Genomic DNA, 15440 nt, shown 5'->3' on the forward strand with positions numbered 1-15440 from the left:
TGTATTATAGAACATTATAGATACATTATATGTATTATAGGTTTGTGGTTGGTGTGCGTGCGTGTGTGTGGAGACGCGGGCAGAAGTTTGTAGCAGTTGGTTGGAGGAGGAGGTTGGGAGGAGGAGCGGAGCAATGATTGACAGGAAAGGGGAAAAAGGACCCGTTTTTCACGGCGCAAAAAAACACTGTAATAAAAAGCCAGGAATGGAGTACTAGAGTTAAGTTTTTCTTGTTACACTCTTTTAGACACATTTGAGGGATGTTGGCCAATACTTTTAATAGTGTTAAAAGCATGTTAAAAATGACGTCACAATACATTTAAGGTAGAGGCACTTGCTCCCCAAGACGACCCTGCTAGTCGGCGTAGGAGGTTGTTCCTGGAGGAGACTTTGGCACGCAACGATTCAAGATATTGTTTGTACGTTAGCTGCCTGTCCAGTTTCACTCCAAGGTATGTGGGGGTTGGGTTGTGCGGCAGGGGTGACCCATTGACGTTAACTGTGAGTTGGCGGCGAGCCTCCTTGGTGTTGAGATGGAAGGCTGTGGAGGATGTTTTTGCGACACTCAGCTTCAGTCTCCACGTTTTCAGGTACCCTGCTATTTGTGACATGTCTGAGGTTAGGGTCTCCTCTACTGTTGTCCAGTTACTGTCGGAGTGTAGGAGGGCCAGGTCGTCCGCGTATCCGTACCGCCTTGATGTTGTGTAGGGCAGATCGCTGATGTATAAGTTGAAGAGCAGTGGGGCCAGTACTGATCCTTGGGGGACTCCGTTTTTGAGGCGCCGAGGGCGGCTGGACTGACCATCGCTTGTCTTCAGTGTGAAGCTGCGGTTGGAGAGGATAGTGCGTAGACAGCAGAAGCAACTACAAATGTGATTAATGTGATTAATGCTCTCGAAATGATGTTCCAAATTCATGGCTATCCCAAGTATCTGAGAAGTGATAATGGTCAACCATTTGCGTCCAGAGTATTCAAGATTACCTCAGCACCAGATTGGCCTCAGTCGAACGGAGAAGTGGAAAGATTCAACAGAACGATTCTGAAATCAGTGAAAGTGGCCAAAATTGAAAAGAAAGATTGTAAGTTTGCACTGAGAAGTTTTCTGTTCCACTACCGGACCTCCTCTTGCCGTCACAGGAGAGTCCCCAAAGCTGCTGATGATGTTGATTTTTTTTTCTTGGTAACACTTTACAATAAGGGTCCCTTAATTAACGTTAGTTAATGCATTATTAAGCATTAATTAACAGTTTAATAATAGTTAAATAACCATTATTATGTATTACTTAACATTAATTAGCATATTAGTTAATGCATTAATAAACAGTTAATTAATGCCTACTGCTCAGAGTTAATTAATACATTAGTAAGCATTAATAAACGTTACATTATGTAATTATTTATCCTTATGTATGCATTACTTAGTATAAAGTAATACATTAGTTAATACATAAGTAAAACGTTAATAATGTCCCTAGTAATCATTTACTAATGGTGTTTATTTGGAGTGAATATGCATTAAGTAACAGCTACCTAATACATCTACTAATCATTCACTAATGGTGTACATGTTTACTGGATGGGCATTATTAAACAACTATTTAGAGTCTTAAGTAATCATTTCCTAATGGTGCTGTGTATGTTATCAGGTAGCTTACCTGACCTTATGAACGGTAACCTGACATAAACCTTAATAAATGTATAGGAGTGGCTCATAACCATAATTAACCATTAGTAAAGGCTTGCTGGACCCTTATTGTAAAGTGTAACACATTTATCCCTTAGGTAACACATTATTAATGCTTAACTGCCTCATAAGCATTACTTAACCATAATTAACCATTAGTAAAGGCTTGCTGGACCCTTATTGTAAAGTGTAACACATGTATCCCTTAGGTAACACATTATTAATGCTTAACTGCCTCATAAGCATTACTTGACCATAGTTAACCATTAGTAAATTAAGCAATCACATATAAAGAAGTTTACACCTTTTATTTAAAACAAAATAAAACAGATTTTAACAGATAACATTTGTTATATGTATACATCTTATATATATATATATATATATATATATATATATATATATATATATATATATATATATATATATATATATATACATATATATATATATATATATATATATATATATATATATATATATATATATATATATATATATATATATATATACATCTGTGATAACAGATACGTAACAACAATTCACACAGAGGAGAGCTTTGAACAAACATTATTTAGTAACATAATACAATAACACAGTATGATAGGCTGGCATAATTTTATCATCCTTCATTTTATGTATTGTAGCAGAAATGACTTCAGTGGCCTTTATAACCTCCTTGCATCTTTTAGCAAAGTCTGCCCCCGTCTCCCCCTTCTCCACCTGATCATATTCTTCTGGAGCAGCTATTGCGAGCTCCGCAATATGGAGCTAGAACAGTCTCATAATTCACAAATGCACAGGACAAGTTTTACAAATGCACAGACCGATTTGCAAATACACACACCGTTTCACACGTGCACAGGACAAGTTTTACAAATGCACAGACCGATTTACAAATGCACACACAGTTTCACACGTGCACAGAACAATTCACATGTGCGTAGGATAAGATATACAAATGTATTTTTGATGCACACACAAATATAACCTGATTTACAAATGTTTTTTGTCTGTGAGCTGCGCTGGATTTGTCTGTGAGTTTTGAGACTCCTGACGTGACTAGATCCACAAATGTGTTTTTTTTTAACACGGAAGGATCTGCAACCAATCAGATTAAAGGGGCGGATACACCTGCTGTTTCAACTGCGTTCGCTTAGAAAAGTGATTCATATTTCGAGTTGGTGGAGTAAAGATAAATAAACATCAACAGGAGATAAAAGATAAATAAACAGGATGGAAAGGAGATCATTGTTCTGATTTTCATGTGATCCCGCAAGAAAACAGCGCGATCAGAGATGGTTTGTCGGGCTGTTCAACCAGAGCCGTCGGGACTGGAGAGCTCCAAGTCCTGCCGATGCAGCAACTGATGATGAGAAACAGCGGAGATATTTATGTATTTGCTCCGTTTGGTTTCACGATGTGTTACTTTGTCCCGCTGATTCAGAACCAGACAGACAGCAGAGAGCTGCTGCTCTACCTGACGGGACGAGCTGCAGCGGCAGGTTGAGCAGCACGCACATGTCAGGAGATTAATTTACCGAAATATCTGGAGTAAAGTCGGTATCAGTCGACTGATAACCGAAGAACCTCTGTATCAGCTCAGATGTTTGATGATCGGTGGACTAAACCCCGACCAGCATCATCACGGCTGCATCTTCCCACGAGCACGACTCTATCTGCACCGGGAATGTGTTGATCTGCCACCGCTGTTTTGACACATGTTTGTCCCTGTGTGGTGACAATGTCACATCATAAATGTGAGGATACAAGCTGCTTGTTTCCGACCTCCACGTCTGGTCACTGTGGTCAGCTGGTGTCTGACCGGGACCAGCGCCGCTAGTGGCCAGAGCCAGAACGACCTGCAGCAATATTCACCCCCGTCAACAGGCTCGTTCTCCTGAAAGACACCTGTAGTTCAAATACATAAATATCTCTGCTGTTTCGCATCATCAGTTGCTGCATCGGCAGGACTAGAGCTCTCCTGACGGCTCTGGTTGAACAGCCCGACCAACCATCTCAGATCGCGCTGTTTTCTTTAGATCACAAGAAAATCAGAACAATGATCTCCTCTCCATCCTGTTTATTTATCTTTTATCTCCTGTTGATGTTTATTTATCTTTACTTCACCAACTCGAAATATGAATCACTTTTCTAAGCGAACGCAGTTCAAACAGCAGGTGTATCCGCCCCTTTAATCTGATTGGTTGCAGATCCTTCCGTGTTAAAAAAAAACACATTTGTGGATCTAGTCACGTCAGGAGAGTCTCAAAACTCACACACAAATCCAGCGCAGCTCACAGACAAAAAACATTTGTAAATCAGGTTATATTTGTTTGTGCATCAAAAATACATTTGTATATCTTGTCCTACGCACGTGAGAATTGTTCTGTGCACGTGTGAAACTGTGTGTGCATTTGTAAATTGGTCCGTGCATTTGTAAAACGTGTCCTCTGCATTTGTAAATCGGTCTGTGCATTTGTAAAACTTGTCCTGTGCACGTGTGAAACGGTGTGTGTATTTGCAAATCGGTCTGTGCATTTGTAAAACATGTTTCTTCACCACATCACCTGGTCCTCCAACTAATATAAACACACAAGAACAAGAAGGAATGTATCATTTGAATCATGAGATTGATGAGAAGAAAAAAACAAATCATTGTATTTTACTGTTAATGTTCAATGTGCCGCGAGACACACTAATCCCATATGTGACACCTCAACACAGTGTAGAAGGATTTTCTGGCACAACTTCACCAAGGTACATGGAAACACCATGACACACACAGGGAATTACCAAGGCTAAATTGGGAGAAAAAGAGGGGAAAATGCTAAATAAAAATGGACACATTTGGGGTGAATCATTTTTGGAAATGAACATTCATTTGGACCGTACCGGTCCTTCTGGTACATCCCTCTATCAGCGTGCAGGGCTTGAATTTAGCACTCTCCACTTGCCATTTGCGACCCAAATTCCTCAAGTGGCGAGACAGATTTTCTTGCCACTTGGCTAGTTAGAAAAATCGAGATTCCCAACTGTTGTGCCATTTATAAATCAAATTGAGATTCCCAATACTGTGCGCACCATTGCACCTTTTTATTTTTTATTCTTGATGTCAACCGTCTGAGTCTGACTCTGATGAATGAATAGTAAACACTCGGAAGAACAACTGGAGAAAATGGACCAATGCAATGTCTCAGTTTGACCAGCAGGGGACACACTGTATAGTTCCTTAAATGGTTTAGCTGGTGTCTTGTGGTTGTCTTAAGACAGGCTAGGTTGGTTGTTGTAGTCTTAATAAGACACTTTCGAGCTAATAATAAAAAGGCTGCTTGTTTTTAAATTCACTTGTTCGTTCTCATTTGGACATTTTTATCCAGCCCAGAATAAACACATTATTTATACAATACACCTGCTGCATTATAGAATATACAGACAGGACAGGATCAAAGTGTTACTTTGAAGGTGTAATGCTATATATTCCTCCATAAATGTTAGATTTACAATTAAGTAGGCAACTACTGAAATTAAATTATACAAGAACACATCATGCAATCTCATTTTCCACCAATAGTTTAGTAGTACACTACTGAATGATAATTGTAGCGTATAGAAAAACAGGATTGATGTAATATGGTACTACGATGACTGCTATATACAAGTGATGTCCAAATACAAAAGTAAAGCAACGTTTTGGTTTTGGCTAGTAAAAAATCTGGTTGGCTAATAACTTTTTTCATCTACTAGCCACTTGGCTAGTAGGTCAAAAAGTAAATTTCAAGCCCTGTCAGCTTGTCATGAGAGATTGATCTACTTGTAGGGACAACAGACACATACAGCTCAAGCCAGCCAAGAAATACGTTTCACATACCCCGCAGGCGAGAGCGATGTTTGCTTTTCTTCGCCTTTTTCTCCTTATCCTGTCAGAGCTGGATTCAGAGCTGGATTCAGAGTCATCCTCACTGTCGTCTTCACTGTCATGCTGCATCTCAGATCCCCTCATCGCTTCATCATCACTGTCTTCTCTTCTGGACTGTTGAGCCTCCTTGAGACATGTCAAAGCTATGGATGCAAGGATTGATAGTTGATTACATCAGTTTGATTGCTTATTGTATACAAACACCTACAACAACAAACACAGCTATGACACAACTTTCGCACCCACAGCGTACACACCCATCATTCTTTAACCCTCGAGCATCCCTTAAAATTAATATACACTTTTTACCCATAGTCCAAATTTGCCTCATTGACTACCATCTCATAAAAGTGCAATGAAAATGTAATACATATTTATTTTCACTTTCACCACATAAAATCTTTTCAACAACTTCAGACCTAGCCATAGATATAAAGTTAATTATAATCTTTAAACATTATTTTTACAACTCCTGATTTTTTCAATAGAAAAATCACAAAAAATGCAATATTTTCAAAAAATTGTTTCAACGTGAAATATATTACAGCATTGACTATGTCAATAATTGATAATATTTATTTTGATGCATTATTATTTTTGGAACAATGATTGTTCATTTAAAAAAACTTACACTCTTTACCTTCATGTCCAAATTTGCCCCATTGACTCCCATTATAACCACATATTTTTTATGTACTGTAATTCTTACCTATTATAATTTTTTTCAGACGAATTCCTAATAAATCTAAGCCTCTACCTTCAAAATACAGAGAAAACAGGTTTTATGTCTGGTGACCCCCCCAAAACTAGCAGGGGCAGCAGAGCTTCATCACATCAAGTTTCAGTGACGTCTCATCCATCCCGCTCCGTGTTTATTTGGGGTCTTTCGTTTAAAAAAGTGTCAGCCTTCACGAGGTGTATTAGCTTCTACACACACCCTTTCAGTTACATGACTGAGAAGTCAGTCTTTCAAATTTACCGACGTAAACTTCTTCTTCTCCATTATTCAAGTGTTACTGAGTCAAATATGCAGCATCTTTTTGAAAAGTTTACATTTTGTCATAATTATGTATTTGTTATGACAACTCGAATTGTGAACTTTTCAAAAAAGTGTGATAAAGTTAACATTAAGAGCTAACAGTTTAACGTAGTTAGATTAATCTTACCATGTTTTCCAGATGAATTTCCCTTTTCCGCTTTTTCCTTCTGCGTGGTTATCCTGGTCCTGCAGGTGAGACTCCGAGCTCATCCATCCTGAGACGCTTCTGTAGATGGGGCCGCGGTCAGTGCGCGCAAAGAAAAAAGTGCGGCGTGCGGCGTTCAGGCCAATTCGGAACTAAGGCTTTTAACCAAGGCCTAATATTGGTGCTCCTAATCGGGAAATTCAGAGTCTTCTTGGAGAATCAGTTTTCTGACATCACACAACAATGTCTAATGTCAATGTCTGGAACGCTTTGAAGACAGAAATGGGAGTTTTCAATGGGGAAACCCAGAGTTCTGAGGCGTCATGAACGCAGCATTGGCGCGCACCAGAACGCAGGAGTTATCGCGGTGTAACCTGGGTGTAACTGCCTTGTAGGAGGAGCAGAATGTTCTGGCAGGACGGACAGTAATTTTAACAGGATAGCCATTTACCAAGCTGCACGTTTCATTTTAGGAGCACACGGCATGCGTGGGTTAAAGTTAGCAAACAAGTTGAGTGAGCTGACAGAAGGCAAAAAAAAAACACAAACACCTCAAACTAATTGAATGGCTCCAAAAGAAAAAAATACTGAGATGGAAAGTCAAGTGCAACCGGTGTCATCACAAAATGAAGCTGAAGAAAAAGATGGTGGATCTGTGGACCGATTTGAATGGTAGGTAACTTTGGCTAACATTGTGGGATAACTTTTTTGGTCAGTATTATTATTATTATTATTATTATTATTATTATTGTTATTATTATTATTATTATTATTATTATTATTATTATTATTATTATTATTATTATTATATTTATTATTATTATTATTGTTATTATTATTATTATTATTATTATTATATTTATTATTATTATTATTATTATTATTGTTATTATTATTATTATTATTATTATTATTATTATTATTATTATTCCCAGCTTGATTTCATGATGGACAACATTGCTGCATCCTCAAGAACCCTTTCAAGAATGGCAAAGCAACGGGAGGTCTGCGTGACAGCGATGGAGAGGCTGCATCATAGAGAAGGACAGAGAATTGGGGGAAGGAGCATTTCGTGGTGATAGATGAGTCACTTCAGACATAAAAGAAAGGTAACTTTTTATATTAACTGCTACAAATTGTTAGGCTGCTAATTATGACTTAGTCTTGTGATGCCCAACGTTCAGGTCGAGACTGGACAAGACTTGAATGTCTGGGGAAGTTAGTGCAGTATTTTGTAATAGTGCTACCGCTGGTTGCAACCAGCTTCCTTGAAAAGGTAAAATAGGTAAAATAGGCAGGTTAAATAAGAGTTTTCTTTTTCCTGCTCCTTTCTGAACATGGATAAAGATGCAATTGTTTTCTATTTCCTTTGGTACAATTTGAATGTTTCCATGGGCAGAACAAGTAAATGAAATTAAATGAAAATCTGTGTTAGTCTTTCATCCTCAACCAATGATTGGTTAGCTCTGCTTTGCACACACCTTACCAGAAACGTCAGCAATGTTAGCAACGAAAGGCCCACCCTAAAAGACTGTTGGTTGGTTTTGCAACACTGTTTTTTTTAAACTCACAAAACGTTTCCACCCAGACACCCGCTTATTTTTACAAAATTGAGGTGGAACTTCCCCAGACAATCATTTTGAAATATTAGAGTTTGGAAATGAGACTAGTTATAACCACATCACCAATGTGGAAAAATTAATTAGTATATTCAAAGATTCAATATGTAAAATTTGATCAGAATTTTGAGGTAAAACATTACAAAATCATGTGCCATTATCAGAAATATGTTTAGAAAGAAGAGTTTAAATGTTATGTCAAAGACATTTACCAATTGAAGATGCAAAAGGCACCAAATACAAGCGCAACAGTAAAAGTTGGTGGCGAAGTGCAAATATGCGGCCTCCAGCAGGGAGCAGGGTGCGGATTTTTATTTTAAAAGTTGTACCAGCGCTCCTGCTCCATCCCGCTCCAATTTAGCTCCAGGGCCACCCATACCTGACCCACAACCAGCTTGTTTTCTAGCTGGATCTGTTTGTTATCGAAAAGTTTGTAATTGATTAAATTATTATTCAAACTGTGGGAGGGAAGAGATCTGACACAGAACTCATACTGGAATCTGACGATGCCAGGTTTGGGTTTAAGTGTACAACGCTGCTTTTTTGGACAGGTCTGTGAGCAAGGAGCAAGAAAATTCTCACCTGCTCTGTTTCCCTCACATGCTCTGGTCCACCATCCACATGTAGAGACCTATACTGTAGTTTTTAGCCTGGTATTTGGCTGTGCTTTGTGTGTATAAAAAGAGTTAAAAACTGCAAGATCTAACTGCTGTCTGAGCGTCGATCAGCTGAGCCAGAGCACAATGGGTGGGTCACTACACAGCTGTAGCAGCATGTGTGTATGTTTTATAACATCGGCAAGAAAAAAAAACATTGTGGATTGTCTTCTCAATCGCAGTGAAACGATTGGATTGCCGATCGACAGAAGCCAAGTTGAAACAGCAGCCCATCATTTATAATGTTCATGCTTATAGTGATGAAAAACAGAATGGGACAGAATCATTCCTATAGAAACTCTTAAATGTGGCTATAGTGTTCATCCATTCCATGGACATCTTGCATTTTACTTTGTCTAATCAGATTTGTCAACTTTATTCCTGCTAACATTATAAATGCATCTGACACAAGGTTAATAATCTTGTTTCTTGTTCTGTCATTTTCCCCAAAACACAGTATGGAAGGGGCAGGATGGCTGGGGGCTGGAAGCGGAGGAAGTGGGTGTTCGGGATGCTGGGGGTGCAAAGCACGCGGAGGCGGCCAGGGCGAAGACATCCAGGGAAGCCGGTGCTTCGCTTGGTGGAGAAGAGGGGGAGGAGGGAACTGGTGCCACTCATAGCTCATCATGTCAAAAGGGAGCAGACATTTCCAGGGAGGATAAACAGAGGGTAGCCTATCATACTGTGTTATTGTATTATGTTACTAAATAATGTTTTTTCAAAGATCTCCTCTGTGCGAACTGTTGTTACGTATCTGTTATCACAGATGTGTGTGTGTATATATATATATATATATATATATATATATATATATATATATATATATATATATAAATATATATATATATATATATATATATATATATATATATATATATATATATATATATATATATATGTTGTATACATATAACAAATGTTATCTGTTAAAATCTGTTTATTTTGTTTTAAATAAAAAGTGTAAACTTCTTTATATGTGATTGCTTAATTTACTAATGGTTAATTATGGTCAAGTAATGCTTATGAGGCAGTTAAGCATTAATAATGTGTTACCTAAGGGATAAATGTGTTACACTTTACAATAAGGGTCCAGAATAGTATTTACTAATGGTTAATTATGGTTAAGTAATGCTTATGAGGCAGTTAAGCATTAATAATGTGTTACCTAAGGGATAAATGTGTTACACTTTACAATAAGGGTCCAGCAAGCCTTTACTAATGGTTAAGTAATGGTTATGAGCCACTCCTATACATTTATTAAGGTTTATGTCAGGTTACCGTTCATAAGGTCAGGTAAGCTACCTGATAACATACACAGCACCATTAGGAAATGATTACTTAAGACTCTAATAGGGGGGGTTACCTCATGGCGGTGGGGGGCTGTGGCTGGGGCGTCTCCGGGCCTCCCGGGGGGGGCTGGGCCGTGGACGTGGGGGTCCCACCCGGAGGGCCCGGCCCTGCCTGGGTGGGGGGTGGCTGTCTGCGCTGGGGGGGCATTGCTGCCTTGGTGCTCCGTCGCTGGGCGGGGGCCAAGTGCCCCTGCGGATGTGGGGAATCCGTGACCCTTGGGGGGTCCGGGGAGCGGGCCTCCCCTGACCGGGGGGGTGCACGGGCAGGCGCGGCGGCGGGGTGGCACCATTCCCAGGTATCTATGTCTTATGTTGTCAGTATGAATGGGAGGATGTTGGACCGTTTCCCCCTCCGTCTGGGGGCTCCGGCGGCGCCGGGGGCGCCCTTGGAGGTACGGTGGGGCCCTGGCCCGGCTCGGAGGGCCGGCCCCCGTCTACTGGACGGCCGGTGGGGGGACGCGGGTGTCTTATCAGGGCCGGCTTTGCTGAAGGGGCGGGGGGTCCGGGTCGTGGGGGGCACTGTCCCGCGGGGCCCGGCACTCCCCGCCTCACGGTTTTAACAGCAAAATAGACACTGCACATTCAACACTTAATAAATACATTTGACAAGGACACGTAGTTCGGGAGGGGGGGGGGGTCGGTGTCAATCGATACTTGGCCCTCCCCCCTCCCTGTTTTTATGGCATTAATCACACGCACTCAACACCAGGGGCGGGAGGGGGTCCCACATCACCCGCGTTCCCTCACCGGCCTGGGCCTCGGACGGGTGGGTCGGGTTACCCGGGCCTGGCGGGGCCCGCCGTGCAGCCTGGGGTGCCTTCTGGCGGTGCTGGACCCCCCCGGGGAGGGGGAAACGGTGCGTGATTGTATGTCTGTGTCGGTGAGAATGCGGTATGGAAGGGTCCTGCCATGGAGGATTTGAGCCTCCATTGGCAGGACATCAAAACTTAATAATTTATGAATATTATATTATACAAAGATGGTTATTATTATTATCATTATTATTATTATTAGTATTATTATTATTATTATTAGTATTATTATTATGTATAGTATATTATATTATTATTAGTATAGGTATCTGATAGGTGAATGGATGAATGAATGGGATGCCTGGGTCTGGGGCCCTCCGTTGTCGGGCCTGCACGGGTGTCGCCTTGTTGGGGGGTTCCCTCTCTCCGGGCCCGGCTCCGGTCCCCCCCGCTGCCTCTGCGGCGGGGCGCCCCTCTGGTCTTGGAGGGCCACTTTCGTGGGGGACGGGTGCGCCTGCCCGCGTCGGCGGCCGGGGCGGCTCTGTCTCTCCGGGCAGGCTGGCCCCCTGCCGGGTGGGGGTCGTTGGCCTGAAGGGTGAGGGCCTCCTGGCCGCATGTCCGGCCCGGACCGGGTGGCCGGGGATTACCTGGGTCGCGGGATCCCTGGCTGCTTCTTCCCGCGCCGTGGGGGCCCCGCCCGCGGGCCCCCTCGGCCGCCGCCGGGGGGGGGTGGGGGGGGCCTCGCAGGCGGTGGGTTGCCTCCTCCTACTTCTCCCCTCTGTGGGGTTGCCGGTGGCCTGGGTTCCGGGCTCTTCCGTGTCGGCCTCTGGTCTCGCAGGTGGCGGGGTTGCTCCCCCCCCTCCCCCACTATAGATACACTTCAGGTGGAGCTTTGTTTGGTTTATTACACACACACACACACACACACACACACACACACACACACACACACACACACACACACACACACACACACACACACACACACACACACACATACACACACACACACATATAGTCACTTAGTCACATGCATTTACACGCACACACACACACACACACACACGCATGATCATATACATACACACACACACACATAGATATACACACTGGCTTGTTCACCTGCATGCTGGCTCTCTAGTTTTTGGGTTTAGGTAGCGGTAGCGATAGCTTAGCTAAGACTGCGATCAGATCTCAAGATTTAGGTCGATTGCTGTTATTGTTTTGGATGGCTCCGTGCCGGTTTCGTGCTTTGTTTGTGGTTTTTTGTTGCAGATTTCCAGTGCTTGACGTGTGTCTCCGTGTTCCTGCTTCCTGGATTGGCAGTGGATGTCGTCACCCCCCCCCCCCCCCCCCCCCCAAAAAAAAAAAACACTGGGTTTGTATGTGTATATTTATGTATGTGTACGCATATGTGTGCGTATATATATGTATATATATTAAATATAGTAATAATGCACACATATACACTTTTGGTTTCTACCGTCATGGTATCAATCAATAATATGTGTGCAGACAAGGTAAAAAAAAAAAAAAAAAGAAAAAGAAAAAAAAAAAAAGACTCTAAATAGTTGTTTAATAATGCCCATCCAGTAAACATGTACACCATTAGCGAATGATTAGTAGATGTATTAGGTAGCTGTTACTTAATGCATATTCACTCCAAATAAACACCATTAGTAAATGATTACTAGGGACATTATTAACGTTTTACTTATGTATTAACTAATGTATTACTTTATACTAAGTAATGCATACATAAGGATAAATAATTACATAATGTAACGTTTATTAATGCTTACTAATGTATTAATTAACTCTGAGCAGTAGGCATTAATTAACTGTTTATTAATGCATTAACTAATATGCTAATTAATGTTAAGTAATACATAATAATGGTTATTTAACTATTATTACACTGTTAATTAATGCTTAATAATGCATTAACTAACTGTTTATTAATGCATTAACTAATATGCTAATTAATGTTAAGTAATACATAATAATGGTTATTTAACTATTATTAAACTGTTAATTAATGCTTAATAATGCATTAACTAACTGTTTATTAATGCATTAACTAATATGCTAATTAATGTTAAGTAATACATAATAATGGTTATTTAACTATTATTAAACTGTTAATTAATGCTTAATAATGCATTAACTAACGTTAATTAAGGGACCCTTATTGTAAAGTGTTACCAATGAATGTATCTTAGTATAATGCAAATATATTAAAGAACCATATATGTGTACTATTGAGCATTAACGTACAGAGAGCAGACACGTACAAACCAATAGGGTGTTGGAGTGGTATTATGTTTATACTTCTCATCCAACCACAACCAAATTCACTCTATCCGGATGGCACAATTTAACTGGATAGTTTTTTAAAACTCTTTTTAAAAGTTTTTTAAAAGGCCAAAATGAAATAGAGTAAGGCTGTTTTTAAAATGTAAGGAGTAGAAAGTAAAGATAGTTGAGTGAAAATGTAAGGAGTAAAAGTAAAAAGTCGTCTGAAAAATAATTACTCCAGTGAAGTATAGATAACCAAAATTTCTACTTAAGTAACGTAATTAGGTATTTGTACTTTGTTACTTGACACCTCTAGTTAAAGATTAGTTGGACATGCTTTCAGAAAAGACACTATAGTTGGCTCACAGACAGATTTCCATGCGTTTACATGATGGAGTTACCGTAGGCAGGAGAGAGATTATGTGGGTTCACCAGCAGTTCTCATTTTCTTTGTTTGAGACGTGTGACGTGGGGCATTTTGTTGAATTAGTGTGAATGAATTAATTGGCTGGTTCCGCTGCGCCTCCTCTTTGTACTCAACCTGTGTAGGAAACACTTTTGACAAACATTAGTATTTTCATACATTTCAGATTCTTTTTTTTCGTTATCCAGCCCTACCCTTTGTTGAGGGCAATTAGCAAATATATATTTTGCATGTACCCTGGAGGAAATCCATCAATCTGATCTCGTGACAGACCACAATTCTCTTTTGCTGTCAACATTATTTTAGCATTTGCTCCCTGGGATTATCATCTACTTCCCTTTGAACTGTTAAGGCAATGAATATTGTAAAAAGGTCTGAGCTTGCTCTGGTGTGATTTTGGCAACAGCTGTGGGATTAAAGAGAATTCTACAAGCATCAAGTACTTTGCGCATCAAGTACTTTGCTTTTCAAACCATGTGGCAAAGTTAGTTTAACAGCTGTTTCCTCTAGCCGTTTTTGTTTATTTATTTAAAATCTCTTACTATTATTTTAGTTCTCTTTCGGCTCCAAATTTTGTAGACAACACATCTTGGATTTTTGTAAAATCCAGTCGTCATCAAAAGTGTCATCGTCACTTGATTCTTTAATCTATTTCACCGGATAACGGTTTTTTTTTTTATTTGATCATTTAACTGGTTCTCTAATTTCATTTTTGTCTGCGTTGTGTTTTTTTACGTTCTTCCAATTCTTTCACAGGATAAATAGTTGTAGTGTGTGATTGTGGAGGACCCAGTTAACAAAGTCCAACACCATCTTTGTCTGCGTTGTGTTTTTAAATTCTTCTAGTAGAGCCTTCAGCTTTTTATTTTGATCAGTAAGCGAAGATATTTGGGATTCTGCATTACGGCGTCTACTTTCATCCCTCCAAAAATCTGAGGGAGTTTGAAGTGCTTTAGTTATTTTAACCATATTTAATACTAATTAAGTAACAAATAAAAGTAACAAATAAAACTAACAAATAAAACTATCGGTACCGTAATTACCATACATGTATTTAATAGGACCAGTCAACTCTTTCTCTGACTCTCTACTGAAAAACTTCCCAAAAACTTTCCATTTTTCTTTCTGTAAGATCCCTCCCAGAAAAAAACTTCAATTACACTTACTTTTACCCACAAATCACTTGCTAATTCTTCCAACCATCAGTCTACTTGAGCATACAAATCATTCCTGTTGATGCAAGGAGAGCGCGTCAGATCCTTGCAGAAATGAAATATACCTCCAAGTATTTTGGGAGAGCAAATCATCCCCACTTATAAAAAAACAGTTCCTCTACATACAGTATATGTCTATTTCTCACAAATATCTCAGTGTTCCAACACTTCTTATGGACCTTAAGTCCTGCATATGCTATAAGTCCCACTGGACTATTCTTGGTGCTCAGACCAACATGGCACTCTGGCCATTATTTCCTTAATGTTACCCGAGATATTAAACCTTTTTAGATGAGCGAGTCAAATTCTTAAGGCAGGAGAAGCGAAACATTCTCACAAC

At 40.1% G+C, this 15440-nt stretch overlaps 1 long non-coding RNA gene across 1 annotated transcript; it reads left to right on the forward strand.

The window, feature by feature from the left end:
* The first annotated feature begins 7129 nt into the window (after nt 1–7129).
* LOC133454505 (uncharacterized) lies at nt 7130–9741 on the forward strand. The gene is made up of 3 exons (XR_009783375.1): nt 7130–7460; nt 7724–7897; nt 9521–9741. It is a non-coding gene; the product is annotated as an uncharacterized LOC133454505 (long non-coding RNA).
* The last annotated feature ends 5699 nt before the right edge of the window (nt 9742–15440 follow it).

Source organism: Cololabis saira, chromosome 11 (assembly GCF_033807715.1).
Source record: "Cololabis saira isolate AMF1-May2022 chromosome 11, fColSai1.1, whole genome shotgun sequence".
NCBI classification, from domain to species: domain Eukaryota; kingdom Metazoa; phylum Chordata; class Actinopteri; order Beloniformes; family Belonidae; genus Cololabis; species Cololabis saira.